This window comes from Vidua macroura, chromosome 10 (assembly GCF_024509145.1).
Source record: "Vidua macroura isolate BioBank_ID:100142 chromosome 10, ASM2450914v1, whole genome shotgun sequence".
Classification (NCBI taxonomy): domain Eukaryota; kingdom Metazoa; phylum Chordata; class Aves; order Passeriformes; family Viduidae; genus Vidua; species Vidua macroura.
The window spans coordinates 4,333,187-4,349,264 of record NC_071580.1 but is presented as its reverse complement, the minus strand read 5'-3'; the positions used below and the strand labels follow the sequence as shown (position 1 = coordinate 4,349,264).

The following is a 16,078-nucleotide window of genomic DNA, read 5'->3' as shown; positions in this document are numbered from 1 at the left end:
GAGCCAGAAACTCCAGTGAGGTTTTATGAGTCTCAAGTCAGGGCTTTAATAACAGAACTGCCCTTCCTCATGCTGGTATTCATCATGGCAGTAGTCATCAGATGAGACAGCAAGATTAATCCTTCTTCTTATCCTCCTACATGGATGCCTCCAATCACTCTGACCCCTATAAGTACTCACTGAGGTTCCAACTAATGCAAAAAGAGGAAAAAGAGAGGCCAAGCATCCTGGCAATGTTTCTAAAAATACCAGTTCTTCTACAGGGCTCCACTGGGTCTCTGCTCAGAGACACGGTCAGCTGAACTTTGCAGTGGATGTCTGGGAGCTACTGCTGTTCTGGGAGATGGCTTGGGATGCTACAGACCAAATCAAAGAGAGAACACTTGTCAGAGCCATGGACATGAGCCATTGGACATGCAGAGCGAGCAGGTGAAGGGGTAGCCAGCTCCCATCACTACAGCCCATGGCTGCTTTCTGTGATGTCCCTGTGCAGCCTGGTGCCTGCAGACAGAAGTGCTTTTCTATGAAATATCACTCGTTCCTGACAGACAGCTGACACTCTCCAACCACCTTCACTGAATGACAGGAGTGTGATGTGCTGTGCCTTCAGCCCTGCTCGTCTAACAGAGGCTGCTGGAGGGATGGCAGCCAGCACACACAGACACACAAATGGCACAGGAAAGGTGCTGCAGCTTCCCCCTCTTAGTTTCAAATAGTTTTTTCCTTTGGAGACATAACCCAAATCAGTGCACTTTTGTAAGACCAACAAAAATGCTTTGGGGTGACCAAGCACACACATGGGGAACCCAATGTAAATCCAAGGGGAACACCAAGCTTTTTGTCCTCAACATTCCATTAATCAGTTTTGATGATCAAAACATTTTGAGAAACAGCACTGAAGAAAACTCATCAAACCAATGGAATTGGAGATGAGACTTTCCTCTCTGAGGAGTTTTCTTGGAGGGAGAGAGGGCCCATAAGGTGAGGATGCTGGAAGCCCTAGAAGAATCTAGGGGTCAGCAGGCCAAGAGATATTGACTGTTTTAATACGAAGCTGTGCAGATAAAGAGATAACCCAGAAAAACAGGAACTGTGGTATTTAAATGGCATGATTAATTAGTCACGGATGAGACAAGTATGAGGGGATTATGAGAGGTAAACAAACATTTTAATAATAAGAAGAAAGAAAGTCAATAGGGCAGCTTTTGCTGACTTCTTCTCTCTCTATATTTAGAGTCACAAAAAAAGGAAATGATGTCCCATGAAATCGGAATGGCCAAATTTGATGGTGAGAGGAAAAATAGCCAAGATAATGAGACAGCAGCTGGTGGAGATCCCTGCTACAAGGTGTTATTGAGGCCAAAACCTTGGTCAGATTCACAACAGGATTACGTATTTAAACAACCAATCAGATGGCCACTTACTACACAAAAGTGGTTAGGTTAGTGGTTTACAGAAATTAGTTAGGTCTAGAAATTGGACAGTGCCTGGGGACAGAGGAAATTCTGCTGCAAATGTACCATCATGTGCTTGGCTGCTATAGAAAATTTCACCTTAATCTGAGGGTGACTTCACTGATGGGACTTGTTGAGAGGGTAACTTGTCCTCATTGAGTTCTTCATCTACATTTAATCAACCTGAAGAGAAACATTAGAGGGGTAGCTGTAAAAATTCAAGATTCAATTCCTGTAAGATTGGAAGTTACAAAACTCATGAGAACAGGGTAAAGATTAATGAGAAAGAGCTTAAGTGATCCTCTGACAAAACGTTTACGACATTTATTACTCAAGGTGGCAGCAGGTTGTTGTGCATAGCTAACAGCAGGTGCCACTGGGTAAAACAGAAGAAATCTTATAAAAAGAAGATTAAGGCTGGGATAAAACAAGGTCTAGAAAGCTAGTGATCAGCAAAATCCTCTGAAGAAAGATCTCTGAGCAGTAGAGGGGAGGTGGAAGATGGGGGTGGTATCATGGTACTGCACAATGATTGTTAAGAGGACAAAAAAGCCCCTCTCTGCTGCTACCAACCAAACTGCCCGTGCTCTGGTACACCAGCCCCAGTTAATAAATATGAATCAAATTCTTCTGCAGCCACACACTTAAATAAATCCCCCTAAATCTTGGCCCTATGGCCAATCCTTTCAGAAACACACCAGCTCACGCCCTTTACTCACACACTCTACAAGCACCAAGGAGTTGGGTGTGAGCACAAAAGGCTGGTGGTGCTGTCAGCTGGAGTTCACCATGGTCTTAAAAGTGATGCAAAACAAGAGGCAATAACAAATGGAGAAGGTTTTCTCTTTTGCACAGATGTAGTCCAAGGGAAGCTCCTGTTATCAGCCATCCACAGCTCCATCCAGTGTCCAGGGACCGAGTGAAGCAGCTGGGGGAAGCCAGTGGATGTGAAGAGAAACAACATGGGAAGCATGGGGGCCATAGATAAGGACAGGAGAGCTGCAGCCCTGAGTGTTGCTTTCAGGCAATCAAAGAATATGGAAAAGAATAAAAACAGAGTTTCAAAACTGCTGGTTGTGAGGAAGGTAATCAGCTGACTGCAATTTGTGCTGTGTGATGTGATGTGTGCTGGCCAGAGTGGCAGGAAGGGAACAGAGTATCCTGTCATCCTGTGATGACACCTTCTGCTGGCCAGCAGTAACCTGGGAGAGGGCTTTTCTGTGCCTGTTTGGGAAGAGAGGGAGGACTGCAAGGAGACTTCCATGAGGGAGGGAAGAGGGAAAGGTAAAGCTGTGCTGAAGAGAGGAGGAGTCTGGTAATAAATCGGGAAGATTATGGCACTCATCTGGAAAGACACAAAAACTGCCACAGAAGTCAAGGCTGGAAAGGAAATTGGAGATGACATGTGGTCTGCTCTCCTGGCCAAAACAAGATCATGGATATGGAATCATAGAATAATTTAGGTTGGAAGGATAAAGGTCACCTAGTCCAACCCCCACCCTGTCTGTGTTTATCTGTGCAATGTCACTGTCTGTATGTCCCCAGAAGGTCACTGCCATTGATGCAGCTCCTGTCAGGGTCACTCACATTAGGCAAACATTGGCTCCTGAACTGAACTGGTTGCACTGAAGGTTCCCACCTTTAACTTTTATCAGAAGAGATTTATTTCAGTTTTTGGAGGATGAAAGGTCTCTCTCCACTGGAGACAAAGCTCTCATTGGGAATAGGTCCTTTTAGAAGCTATAAAATGAAACTGTAACAGAGGCTGAAACCAGATCCTCCCTAGGCATCACTGGAGATGAACCCAGTTTGGATTTGATGTCAAAATGGTACAATACAGATGCAGACAGGGAGTATTTCTAGAGCAAACCAAGCAGCAGAAACTGAGAAACAAAACTGCAAAAAGGAATAATCTTGATCATGAATTTCAGCTATCCTCTAAAGTAGCTACGGGTATAAAATATTAAATATACCCTGCACCTGATACCTAATTCCTCCGAGCTGGGCTGTGCAGAGGGCTGGACAGCTCAGTATGCTGCAATGCATGAGGCATTATTTTAGTCCTAATTCTGCCTGTTCCGGGATTACAGCATTAACACCCAAATCTCACAGTGCAGCTCAAGGAGAAAACAAAAACGAGATTCCCCACGCTCTGTCCGTGGGGTGAGGAAAGCCCTGCGCTGGAGGAGGCAGCCAGGAGAGTTATTTTTCAGCAGCCAGACAGTTTGGGGGAGGCCACCCACAGCCCCTCAGGACACTTGGACAGGCAGGGAGGACTCGCAGGGAGGGGAGGTGGCCATGGGGGTGGCAGCCCCGCGCAAGGAGCTCTCCCGGGGCCGGCACGGCCCGTGGGTATTGCCGGCGGTCACATGCGGCAGGCGGGGAGGGGAAGCGCTGAATAATTGAGGAGCTGCAGCGCCCTCCTCCCTTCCTCCCTCCCTCTCTCCCTCCATCCCTCCTCCCTCCATCCCTCTCTCCCCCCTCCCTCCGCCCTGCGTGCGCGGCCGGAGCCGGGGTCGGCGGTGCCGGCGCAGCCCCCCCCGCCCCGCGGCTGCAGCAGCGCAGCCGCCCCCGCGGGGAGCGCGCCCGCGGCGGCCGCGCAGCACCGCCCGCCCGCTGCCCTCCGCGCCGGCGGTGAGTGCCCGCTCCGCGGGGAGGGGAGGGAACGGGGTGCGGGGGGCGGCTCGGAGCGCCTCGGGGTGCGAGGGACGAGCGGCGAGCCCGGGGAAGGTTTGCCCGGCGCGGCCGCGGCCCCCCCCCCCCGCCACGCAGACGGAGCCGGTTTTGTGCCCCGCTCGGCAAAGGGAGCGCGCCGGCTCCTCCGGGCCACGGGGCACCGGCCCCGGGGGACCCCAGCCCGCCTGAGCATCCCCCTGCCCCGGCCCGGCGCGGCCCCCGCGTGTGCGGAGTGGCGGGGCACTCCGCGGCGGGGAGGAGGCGGGGGCGCCGGAGCTGACGGCGCGGGATTGATTGGAAACGGGGGAAAACGGAGTGACAGGAGGGACACCGGGTGGCCTGAGCGAAGCGACAGCTCTTGCTACAGGTGACCGCACGGAACACGCCGCGGGAAGGAAGGTCGGGACGCTGCGGGAGGGGGGCAACGAGGGGAACAGAATGCGAGCAGAAGGGAAACAGCGAGGGAGGCGGGAGCGGGCAGGTGAGACCCGCGGGGCCGGTGCCACCCTCGGGGGTCGGTCACGCGTGTGGCCGCGGCTCCGGGCGGGCGCTGTCCGCGGTGCTGAAGCCCCGACGGGGCGGCCCCGGCCCCGCCGCGACCCCGCAGACGGGGCCCCGGTTTACGGCCCCGTCCTCCCCCCCCGGCGCCTGCAAAACTCCCTGCGACTTGGAGGCCGGTAATGGAGTTGGCTTCCTCTTTACGTCACCCCGGCTCGGTGCTGTTTGTTGATTCCGCACGGGTATTTTGGAGCTGCCTGGCACCAAGCCGCCCGCCCGCCTCGGGCCCGGCGAGGTGCGCTCCGGCAGCACCGCTGGAAAGCCTCATCTCTGCTCTCACAACTGCTCTGCAGCCCGGGTTTTGTGGCCTATTAAATGATAGTTTATACAGATCGGCTCGGTGCCCTCCTGTGAGTGCTCTAACGCAGGGTTTCTGGAAGCAGCACCGGCTCTGGAGAGGAGGGGGAAGCCGTGTCTGGCCGACCCCAGAGAAGATTTTTGTCTCAAAAGAGCCATGTCTGATTTAATCTAGCGTATTAAGTGATTAATTCTCCCAGTGTCCCTGAGTAGCAGGGAAATAGATTTTAGCATGCCAAGGCATTTGTTTAATAACTGCCCAAAAACTGTCATGAGACCGAAAGTCTGATTGCTAAAGATATTTACATGTGTTTGTTTTATTGGTACACATTGCCAAGGCATGTGACTTAACAGAGTTGAAAAACATATTGTAAATAAACAAAACAAGCCAAACAAGACTCTCAAACAAGCTAAAAACAACACTAGAGAGAAAAGTTACCTAGATTAAACTCAGCATCTATTCTTAAAATATTCTGCTCCATGGAGAATCTCTGTTGCATGAGAACAGAGAATTAGGGAGTCTTGCAGAGGTCCAAGGTCTGATTTCCCATTTTCATCTGTTAAAAGGGGTAAAATTTTCCAACAAAACAGTTACTGATGACTAGTAAATAGCGTCAACAAAGAATCTTGGGTCCTATTGACATGAACTCAAATGTGCAGTATATATCTGAGAAAACAGCACAGATGCAATAGCTGTGATAAGACGAGTCATTGAACAAGAAGAAGGGGGAAAAAAAAGACTTGTTTAGTTGCTCTTCAGTAAGTGGAGATGTAGGAAGGAAATTTTACCTCAGCCCTTGAAAACTGACTGCTAAGAGTACAGCAGACATCAACAAAATTGACAACAAAATTGGAAGTAAGGAAAAAAAAAAATGAAAGGAAAACCAAAGCCTGTCAAGGAGTGGAGAAAGGCCCTTAAAGAGGAAGAATTACAGCACCTGATAATTCACTTCATTAAAAAGCAGGGAGGGAAGTGATGTGAATCCTTGAATCTCCACAGAAAGAAATTAGCAGGCATTGAGTTATTCCTCTGTCTGCCAAAAAGTGGCACAACATGAGCTGGCGCTGAGATGCTAAAGCCAAAACATTCCAGTTTAAGGGAGGGATCACATTTTTGAACAGAGCAGTGCTGGTGACCTGATGAAGGAGCCATCAGAAAATGGGCTGGATTCTCCATCTGTTTATGTCAAGGTTTGATATCCTCCCAAAATATGCAACTTAGCCAAAGCAAGGCATTGGGCTCCCTGCAGCAATAATTGCCTGGAAACTAATGACCTGAGACTCAGACAGAATTAACTCAGAGGACTTTATGGTACCTTTGATCCTTAATTCCCCAAATAAGGTATGGACATGTTACAACTTTATTTCCAGGTGCCCCAGACACCCCTCTAGATAGGTGCTACCCCCCACATGCCAAGAGCAGAACAAATAAGTGACCAAATTCTATTTTGAATCCTCCAATTTTCCAACTTGTTTCATTAATTAACTCTCCCCCAAAAGAATATCTTTCTTTGTGCATGTTGCACTAAAGAGAAGCATTTTAAGACATAAATCATTCTCCTCAGGGAGTTATTAATGACTCTCAAGTCAAGACATATCTTATCCTTCTCTAATTTTTTTTTTTTTTTTTTTTTGGATTATACAAAAATGATGAAAATTTATTCTTTGTGTAACTTCAGAGTCTCAGATGGTATCATATCAGGAAGGATTCCAGCCAAAATCATTTTAAAGGATATATTTGTAGGCTGATTTGACACTACTTCCTTCTGAAGACAGTCTGTTTTCTCAGTTCTGAAATCACGCACATATAATAAAATTTCTTCCATGTTCCCTTAAAGGCAACAGGAGATTTTCTAGAAAATTCAGTGAGAACAGGACAACCTCCTAATGGCTAAATGAATGTTTTTTCCTGAAGCCCTGCAACATTCAAGCAAATAGGATGGCAAGAACTTACACAAACGTAAACACGATCCTGGGCTCTTCATGAAGCCAAGCAAAAAAAAGAGGATAACAGAGCAGTCTGCAACTGATTTCTTAGTCCCCAAATAATAAAAATTTTGCTTTCAGAGCACCTGAGCTATTAAAATCATCATAATGTATAAGCAACATATTGTTGTTTGGATTATTAAGACATTTTAGGAACAAGAAGGTAAAAATGAAGCAGATACTTCTTCAGCTGTGTGTAGCAGTGGGGTCTGTATATCACACAAAAACAACATTAGCAGGGGGCAGCATTTGTGACTCTCACATTAATTAAAAAAAAAAAAAAAATGAAACCCCCAAATCATTCCCAGATTTGTACCCTCTGTAATATATAAAGCCATGGTTGGGCCGGAGCTTGTCAGTCTGTGAGAGACAGATCTAGGTATGTAAAGTATCCAGAGCCCAGAAATACAGCAGGCATTCTTCCCCTACTTCCTATGGATATGAAAACCTGGCCAGAGTCTCACCTCAGTCCAGGGTGAGTCTGCTGAACTCATTAAACCACCCACGTGTAAATGGGAGCAGACTCAGATCCACAGAGAGTCCTAAGACATTTTTCATTTACAAGGAATTAGACACATCTAAGCTGTGGCTGTCAACGGGAAAATGCCAAAACTGAAAGAACTGGAAACTGTAATTTTTCTCTTGTATATTGAGAAAAATTCTCTTGAGTTTCCTTGGCTCATTGAATAGCAGCCCTGCTTCCAGACTATGCAGTCATCTTCAGGGGACTGGGTGCTCTGGCCAGCATTTATGCTCCCACCACAGCCCATCCCTTGCTGTCACCAGGCTGGAACATCTCTAAGAGAAAACTATTTTTTTCCCACTGTCAGAGCGAAGCCCAGGCACTTATGAAACAAAGCCAGCAAGGTGGAGCCACACAGCACATGACTCTATTGTTTGTGTTCCTCTGCACAGTCACTGTATCCATAATTCATCGAAAGTCATGATACCATAAATTAAATCTACGTGGCAGGTGAACAGAAGAAAAGCTTTTGCAGCACATGTGTTTCCAGCACCACGTCCTAATTCTGAGAGGACAGGATCAAAGTGGCTTGCTGCCTACAGGGAAATGGGATTTTGTTGCCATGCCACAGCTGTGAGTGTATCTGTATCAAACTTCAGTAAACATCTATAAAACCACACATGGGCTCAGGGCAGCCCCTCTCAGCAGCCATTGGCTCTTGTTTATTGGTGACCATGACATCAGTTGGTGGTTTGGGCCATTCCTCCTGCACATCCTCAGCTCCCTGAGTCTGGGCTGAGTCTTCCTCAACGAAGTTTTTTAAAGCTGAGGATAGAAACACCCCTTTGTGCACCACTTGCACACCTGGCCATGTTCCACCTGCAGCAGCACAATTAAAACTTTGCTTTAAACGTGTGCCTGAGCATTACTGAACCAGGTCTTAATGATGGACCTGTTGAGCTGTGCTAGATGAGCCACTGCCCCGTGGTGCTCAGCAATGCCAGGTGGCTCCAGGTAGGATTTAGGCACCCTGGTCTAGTAGTGAAGGAAGCAGCTGCCTCTCCTGGCTGTCCTTCCCTCCCAGGTGGGAACAGGCAGGAAGCACCAGGCACAGGTCTTGTGCTGCTCCAGCCCTGGAGCAACGTGCTCAGGAAGCATCTGGAATCTCCAGAGCCTTGTCCAAGACACCTGGGCACCAGCAGGTGTGTTCCACTCATTAAACAACTGGCTGGGAAGCAACAGGGACTGGGAGATGTGCAGTTAATAACCAGGGTCACCAGCTCTGCTCAAAGTAAATTAAGACAGAAAGAAGCAATATGTCCTTTGGTGGGGAGCTCTGGCACAAACAGGAGCTACAGCAGTAACATTCCAGCAGCTCTTCTCTTACTCATGTGCAGGCACAGTAGTGGAATTATGCTTGCCAGGCAGGGCAGCACACCGTGGGGACCCTCTACTGACTGCAGCTGGGAGACAAAAGTCTCAGGGAAAGAGGTTGGGGTTTGGGGTCTTGCTGCTAAGGGAGGCTAAGAGCAAGGAGGCAATTAGCTACTTTAATTTAGGGTAATCATGTTGGCTCACACTGATTCCCCTGCTACAAAAGGACATCTCTGGGCAGTGCGTGTGCATTGCTCAGGAATATTATCATACTCTAACTTTTATGCTATTATCTCTTTTAAGAACACATAATTCTTCATTTAATTCTGCTTCTCTAGTACCATCCTAGAGACTGATTTAGTGTTAGTCTGCAGTGAGTTTGTAACTCACTGGGAAAAAAGCCCTCCTGCTACAGCAGCAGGTATTACTCACATTACACATCACTTAGGTGTTGCAGTGCCTTTGCCTGACTGATGATGATAAATGACTAAACACATGAACTCCATTCTAAATCATCATCTTTGATCCACTTGTGATCACATTACTCATATAATCGGTTGTGCTGAAATGGAGCAGAATTACTCATGTAAGGCAAGGGGTTTTTGTCCTAGTGAATAAGAATAAGAAGCAGCAAAATGTAATAAAATCAGCAGGAGCTGCTATTGACTTCCTTGGAGGTGCATTGAACCTACCTCAGGCTTCTGTTGAGGAATTTAGAGACACAGGTTACAACCAGCCAAATTCCCCCAGCTCAAGGCTCCAATTTGCATATGCAAAAAGCTCCCATTGATTTGCATATGCTACTAATGCTTCTTCTGGAACCTTTAGTAGGCTTGGGATTGAAGAATGCGTTTTTCCAGCTTCTTCTGAGGAAAGCAGTTGTTTGAGATCCTCTCCTGCATTAATTAGCTGATAGCCAAAATAGTGGAAGTGGGGCAGTGAGGCATAATCAATTACATTTGTATAACTGCTGATGGAACACGATAAGTAATTAATGAGACCATGTGCACATACAAAAGATAAATGCATTTGAAACTCGGCAAGAGCGAGTAATGGTGTTGGTAAGTTTGATGTGCTTACTGTGTAAAAGGCCAGTTCAGACTCCTACTGAATTATTACAGAAAGGTGGCAAGACTGCTGGTGAGTGAGAGCCAGCATTGAGAGGAAAAAGCCCAGCAGTTTCTTAGTGGGGAATAAAGGAATCTCTATAAAACCAGCAATCTTCAAAATAAAACTAGAGGTTTAAGAACAGTGCATTTTCAGATCCTGTATTTGATATACAGGAGAATTTTTTCCTTGTTTGGATGACGAAGCCTTAGTGTTAAATCAGTTCTTTACTGAAAGATTTGTGTTTTTGCCACTGGGTTCAAAATGCTACCCAGAAATGAAATAAGTTGTCATAATGATGTATCAGCCAGACTCTCGCAAGAGTAAAAATCCATTTTGTTTAGAGAGCCTCACACATTAATAAATAACCCATTCTGTGAATTATGTCAAATGAAAAAAGCTCTCCTGTCTGGCCTGCAGCAAACCATAATGACTTTCATTCTGCGATGTAAAAGTATGGATCCACTGAGGAAAGAAAAAGAAAACACAGCCCAGTAATTACAGAGGTTTCCTCTTGTGTGTTGTTAAAGCAAAGACAGTTTTTAAAGGAGTATAATTCGAGAAGAAACAGTCTGGTAGCCCAGGTCTAGAGTTTCAGTGATGCAAAGGCATCTGTTGTCCATTCTCACTGTGAGTTTTGGTACAGAAAATGTGTTATCTCATCAAAGTGGTAAGTACTGGAAGTACAACCTACTACCTAAAACCAGGGAAAAGCTCAGAGTCACAAACCCAAGGCTTCAACCATCCCACGGATGCTGCTGGCAGTTGTACTGTCAGGAATCTATGCCCAGCATTGCAAATGGGCAACTCACTCTATTCCAGAAAAATCTGATGATGCTTCTCTTGTGACAGCTCAGGGTCTGGAACTGCAACTCCCAAAACCTGAGCCTGCAGAAGGATGTGCCAGCATGTTTGCAAGGCCAGGCTGGATGGAGCCCTGGGAAATCTGGTCTAGTGGAAGGTGGCCCTGCACGTGGCAGGTTGGGTTGGAATGAGGTGATCTTTAGGATTCTGTCCAACCCAAACTATCCTATGAATCTACGAGGCTGTGTGAGACAAATCTGCATTCCTGGGCACCCCTCCCATGGTGTTTAAAGTGCCTGAACCTCAGTGGTCAGTACATTGGTCCTTGAAAGCCTGAGCACCCAGACCTGTGAACCCAAATTTCCTTTAGGAGTTTCATTGTTCAACATCGCTGCAGTTTGTGACTGCAGAAAGGTGGGGGAGGCTGTGCTTGAAGAGCTGGTATCAATATCTGCACTTGGAATGCAAAATCACACAGCACCACAAGTGAGAATTAGAAAGTGTACAGAGCCTCTAGGGTCCTTCTGCAGATGAGCACATGCAGGTACAAAACCAATATTGACTTCAACAAGGCACGTCTAGGGGACTGTTAATCATTTTTAGCATTGTTTCTCATCTGCTTCCGTGGAAAACCCAGATAGATTAACCACCACACACTTTTTTAAGGCAGTGAATTTCTCCATTTTACTGGTGGAGCAGCAAATGTTACTAATTTCATGTGGTTTCACTACTCTCCTAGAGGGAGCCTGTTAGAGCAGCTCCAAGATGTTCCTGGTTCCCCACCTCCTGCTCAGATCACCCATCTATTGATTTGCCATTTCCCTGCATTTTTGCAGTATTTTAGGCTTTTACCTTCCCACCTCAAGACAACAGCAACAAACGAGACCTTTTTGCAAATGTGCAAATTGATTATACCTCTTTCCCTGTAGTTCTCCATATTTTTTTTCCTTTTTTTCTTTTTTTTTTTTATTTTTCTTTCCTTCTGGTGGTTAAATAGCTTTGTTGCAATCCCAAATAGAGCACTTCATGCATATTGCATTATTTCAGCTCGGCACGCACAGACTTTTGTATCTGTCATAACCTGCATCCATTCCTACACTATTCTGCACCACGGGGAAGATTGGTACCCGTGCAAAAAGGGCAGAAAACAAGTGGAAAATCAAAATGCCAGACAATGGACTGGGGCAAGTGGATTTACCAAGGGGAGGGATACGCCTGCAAGGATGTGCATGAGTATCTCCAAAAGGAATATTTTAGCTTCCATCCCATTCAAGCTGTAAGAACTGTAGGTGCTCCATGTGCATCCAGCCCCTAGGAAGGAGGCAAATACTGCTCCTTTCAGTCCCAGAGCTGTTTCTCACTAGCCTGGTGCTCCAGAGGATCCCAAGGGAACCTGGACCAGCTGCTTGTGAAGTCGGCATGTAATTAATCCTGGCAAAGTTTAGAACAGCTCAGTATCAAGGGATCTGCTGGCCTTCCCTGTGGCACGCTCCAGTTTCACTTCTGAATGCATCACCTCATCTCCCACCTCACCCAGGCAGGAAGATGAGCCCTCAGCTACCAAAACCTTCTCATTGCTCACCTGCATGGGCACAGATCAGTGCTCAAATATTGATTTGCTATTTACTTAGGAAAAGGGAAACACCAGCTGCAAGACAGAAAAAAAGCTTTGACATCACTCCCATCCTTCCCTCCGCCTTTTCCCTGATTATCCAGGCAGTCCAGTCTCTCCCCAGCAAGGACAGCAGCTAAACCATCATACTGTATCCCCCCTGAAGGCTGGAAAGAGGGAGAAAGGGTGATCTCTATGTACATGCTAATTATATCACTGGATTGCACATTTATGCTCTTTTGATACTTGCACTATAGACTAGAATGCAAAATTTAGGAATTCCTGGGGTCTGCCTCTGGGCGCGTGGCACTCTTGCCTTATGTCTTTGGACAAATTAAACATTTCCTCTTTTATTTTGCTTATTTGTCAAAAGAAGATAATGGTGTTTAGCCATCTTACAGCAATGCTAACACTGCAAAAGCATGTTGAATAACCTTGATGGAAGCACCATAAAAATGTGCTGTTCAACCTCTCCACTTCCATTATGCATGAAGACACACAGAAAATATCCCATTTCTTCAGCTGATGCACAGAGAAAGTTGGTCTTAAACCTGAAGTGTTATCAGTGGTTTAATTTAGCAACTACTGTAGTTTAAATTAACCACAGCTCCACTTGAACTGCTCAAGCAGAGGTAAAAATGGAAAGATTAAAAATAAGAAAAGCCCAAAAATTACCAGCAAAGGCACAAGGCCAGATTGCTGGAGCTGGACCCACGTGAGCAGCGCTGGGACCGGCAGGGACCAGCCCTCACTCTCGGCTCTGTGCCTGCCTTTTAAATCGCTTTAAGGAGGGCTGGTGATGGAGACAGAGCCAGCTTTTACAGTGGCAGCCCAGCTGGGGATCAACACTGTAAAAACAAGCACATAAAGCTCCAAACCAAATCGTACTCGTAATGAAAACATTTCGGGGACGAGCAACCCCGGCAGAAGGCATCCCTGCGCTCGGAGCTGCTGCCCGGCTGACGTCAGCCCTCTCCCTGCCAGAGGAGCTGGGATGAAATTGGGATGAAATTCAGCCCTGTGTCTCTCCAGACAAACCCGCCTCACTAATAGCGAGCTCACAATTAAAGGGAAAAGGGAAGGGGCAACAGGGAGCTCAGCCTAGCATGTTTGCTCCTATTTCTCTTGCTCTTTTTCTGGGATTGCAGTGGAGTTTGCTGCCAGGAGATGCCTTTTCCATCATCTCGAGCTACCTCCAGCATCCCTTTGAGCCTTTGGGGCTCTGTTTGTCCGGGGGTGATGTTAGCACACAGTCCCTACTGGAGCATGGAGCGGGTCTGAGGGCTGATGCTCCTGCACCATAAACACCAGAATTAATATTCCTGGGGTCCACAGCAGGCACTGCCTTGGGGGAACAGGCTTCAATCCCAGATTTCAGAAGCACAGCTCCCCTGGGCAAGGAGAAAGGGACTTTCCCCCTAAAAACCTCTGCAGCAAACTGGGCATTGGTGTCCTGCATGCCAGGGCCAGATCCATGCTGATCCAGCTGCTGGAGGCATCAGTAATCTTTCCTCTGCAGTAATTACTCTGTGAGCCATGGAAAACCAGGGAAAACCCAACCTTTTCCTCTTAATGAGTGCCCCTGCCTGGCTTTCCATCAATACAAAAGGAGCTCTCTTTGTTCCATTTACCACCATTGATGTTCTGTTCATTGTTGCATTCCCAGCAGATTTTAATAGAGATCTTTGCTCATGGATTCCCCTACAGACTTCTGGACAGAGGGGAGTCATTAACAAAAAATCAAAAGCCATCCCAAGGCACAGGTGTGGTTTGGGGACAATTTTCTAGAGAAACTGGAGCTGTGGGGGGTGATGAGGATAGGAGATGCTGGGGGGGGCACTGTGCTGCATCTCCCCAGCAGAATGAGTTTTATATGAGGAATAATCCAGCATCAACCCAGACACTAAGGAAGATCCATGCCTATAAACACCTATGTCTCTCCTTCTGGCTTGATTGCAGTTTTAGCCAATTTACCCTGATGAAGAGGAGTGTTTTGGTACAAACAGTGGTGCTGACAAGTGGTGGCAGCAGCGAGTGCCAGCCAGTGAGGAAAACCAACCCCAACAGCCTGATTGTGGAAAGCTGAGCAGCTCCAAAGCTCCAAAACTAGGCAGCTGCAGCTTGTCCCCTCTGAGCCACAGCTCCCTTCATCTTCCCTGGTTTATAGTGAGGAGAGAAGATTAAAAAGCAAAACAAGTAAAAATTCCTTTTGCTTCCCACTCTTGGCTTCTAGACAGGCAGGGTTAGTGGAGCAGAGCAGAAGTGAGCTGCCTCTGCCCCATGGAGGTGGTTGCCATCCATGACATATTTTCTTGTGGTCTCAAATGGAGAGAAATGATGTTTTCCAAGCTACATAGCAGCAATATGCTGGTCTTGCGTGAACATCTGGAATAGTTTTGAATGACTGCTTTAATTGAGCATAGCAGCAATTATAGAGTTATTTCATTTCAGAGGTTTTGAAAGGGTTTTTCTTTTTCCTTGATGACTTATAGAAGACTAAATCCCATGATTTACAGGGCTCTGTTGGGCTGCCATGCAGGAGGACCTGGTCATAGCCCAGCCCCAGGCAGCTGGAACAGCTGAGTGCATCATTAATCCACCAGCCAATTCCTGCTTTAAATTTAAGCCATTTACAATATTTAAGGGCTTTTTTCATCATTTTAGCAGTTAAGATTATTCCAGGACAAGACTGCCCTGTCTTCTCTTAGGGTTCTTTGCGATGCTGGTGAGAAAATAATTTCTATACCATGATGTGGCTTGAGAGCGAACTGGGCTGTCCAAATCAGTCATCTCTCTTCATTGAGAGGAATTCACTAATTTTTCCAGTGTGGATGTGAATTCCTCCAGTAAGGAGCATATGCCACCCTTCCCAAAGCCTTCATCAGACACCCAGAGACATGAGGATGAAAAACTGGGGTCCCAATCCCCCTTAAAACACAGGACAGATCTTCCCATGCCAGAGCATGGCCTGGTGATGGCACCAAGGACCAGCCTGAAGCTTTGGTGCCTTCATCTCACACCATCCTACCTCTTCTGAAGGCCCAACTTCTTGACTAGTTTAAGTCAATTTAGTGCAAACCCTAGTATAGCAATCCAAGTCTTTCAAACTCAACTAAGAGAAGCCACAAAGTTCAAGGAAAATAATTAAATAAAGGATGGGAAGTAGGAAGCACAGTAAGACCTCTTATCCAGCCCACACTCCAGAGGTGTCATGCTTTGGATAAAAGGATGAATTTTGTGTGGTTTTTCTTAGAGTTGTTGTTTTTCACATGGCTAAAACACATTCCTGGCAAAGCAGAGCCACTGTGGGGGTGCCAGGACAGGAGCACCTTGCCCTGAGGAGAAAAGGGGGCTCAGGAGGGACTTTACTGATCTCTACAACTGCAAGGATGTAGGTTTTTTCAAAGCTAAACAATTCCATGTTTATTCCATGAGGACAGGTCTCCTTAATCCTGGCTGGTGCAGACCTGCTGAGCTCTGGTTCAGCTGCTCTCTTCCAGCACAAACCTTCCTTTAAACCAGAAAGTAAAACCTCACCCATGAGCCAGCCCATCCCACAAACAGCTGACTCCTTGAGCAACCCAAAAGCCAAACCCAGGTTTTATTCTCAACCCAAAGATCCACATCTGCTCTGGAGCAAAAACAATTTCTCATTATTATTCCTAGCTAGAACATGCAGCCTTTCAGCCTGTGGTTGCTCGAGGTAAAAAATAAGCACAATTTGAACAGTGATCAACCAAAACATGA

At 46.8% G+C, this 16,078-nt stretch overlaps 1 protein-coding gene across 2 annotated transcripts in view; it reads left to right on the top strand.

Moving 5' to 3' along the window:
* The first annotated feature begins 4,035 nt into the window (after positions 1–4,035).
* The window catches only part of SLC7A14 (solute carrier family 7 member 14), a 29,237-nt gene continuing 17,194 nt past the window's right edge, over positions 4,036–16,078 (top strand). The window contains exon 1 of one of the 2 annotated variants that reach the window (XM_053986551.1): positions 4,036–4,088. The gene's annotated coding sequence lies outside the window, so the exon portion shown is untranslated. Of the gene's footprint in view, positions 4,089–4,270; positions 4,498–16,078 lie in introns of those variants that run through there. The other variant, XM_053986552.1, reaches the window with a different exon arrangement.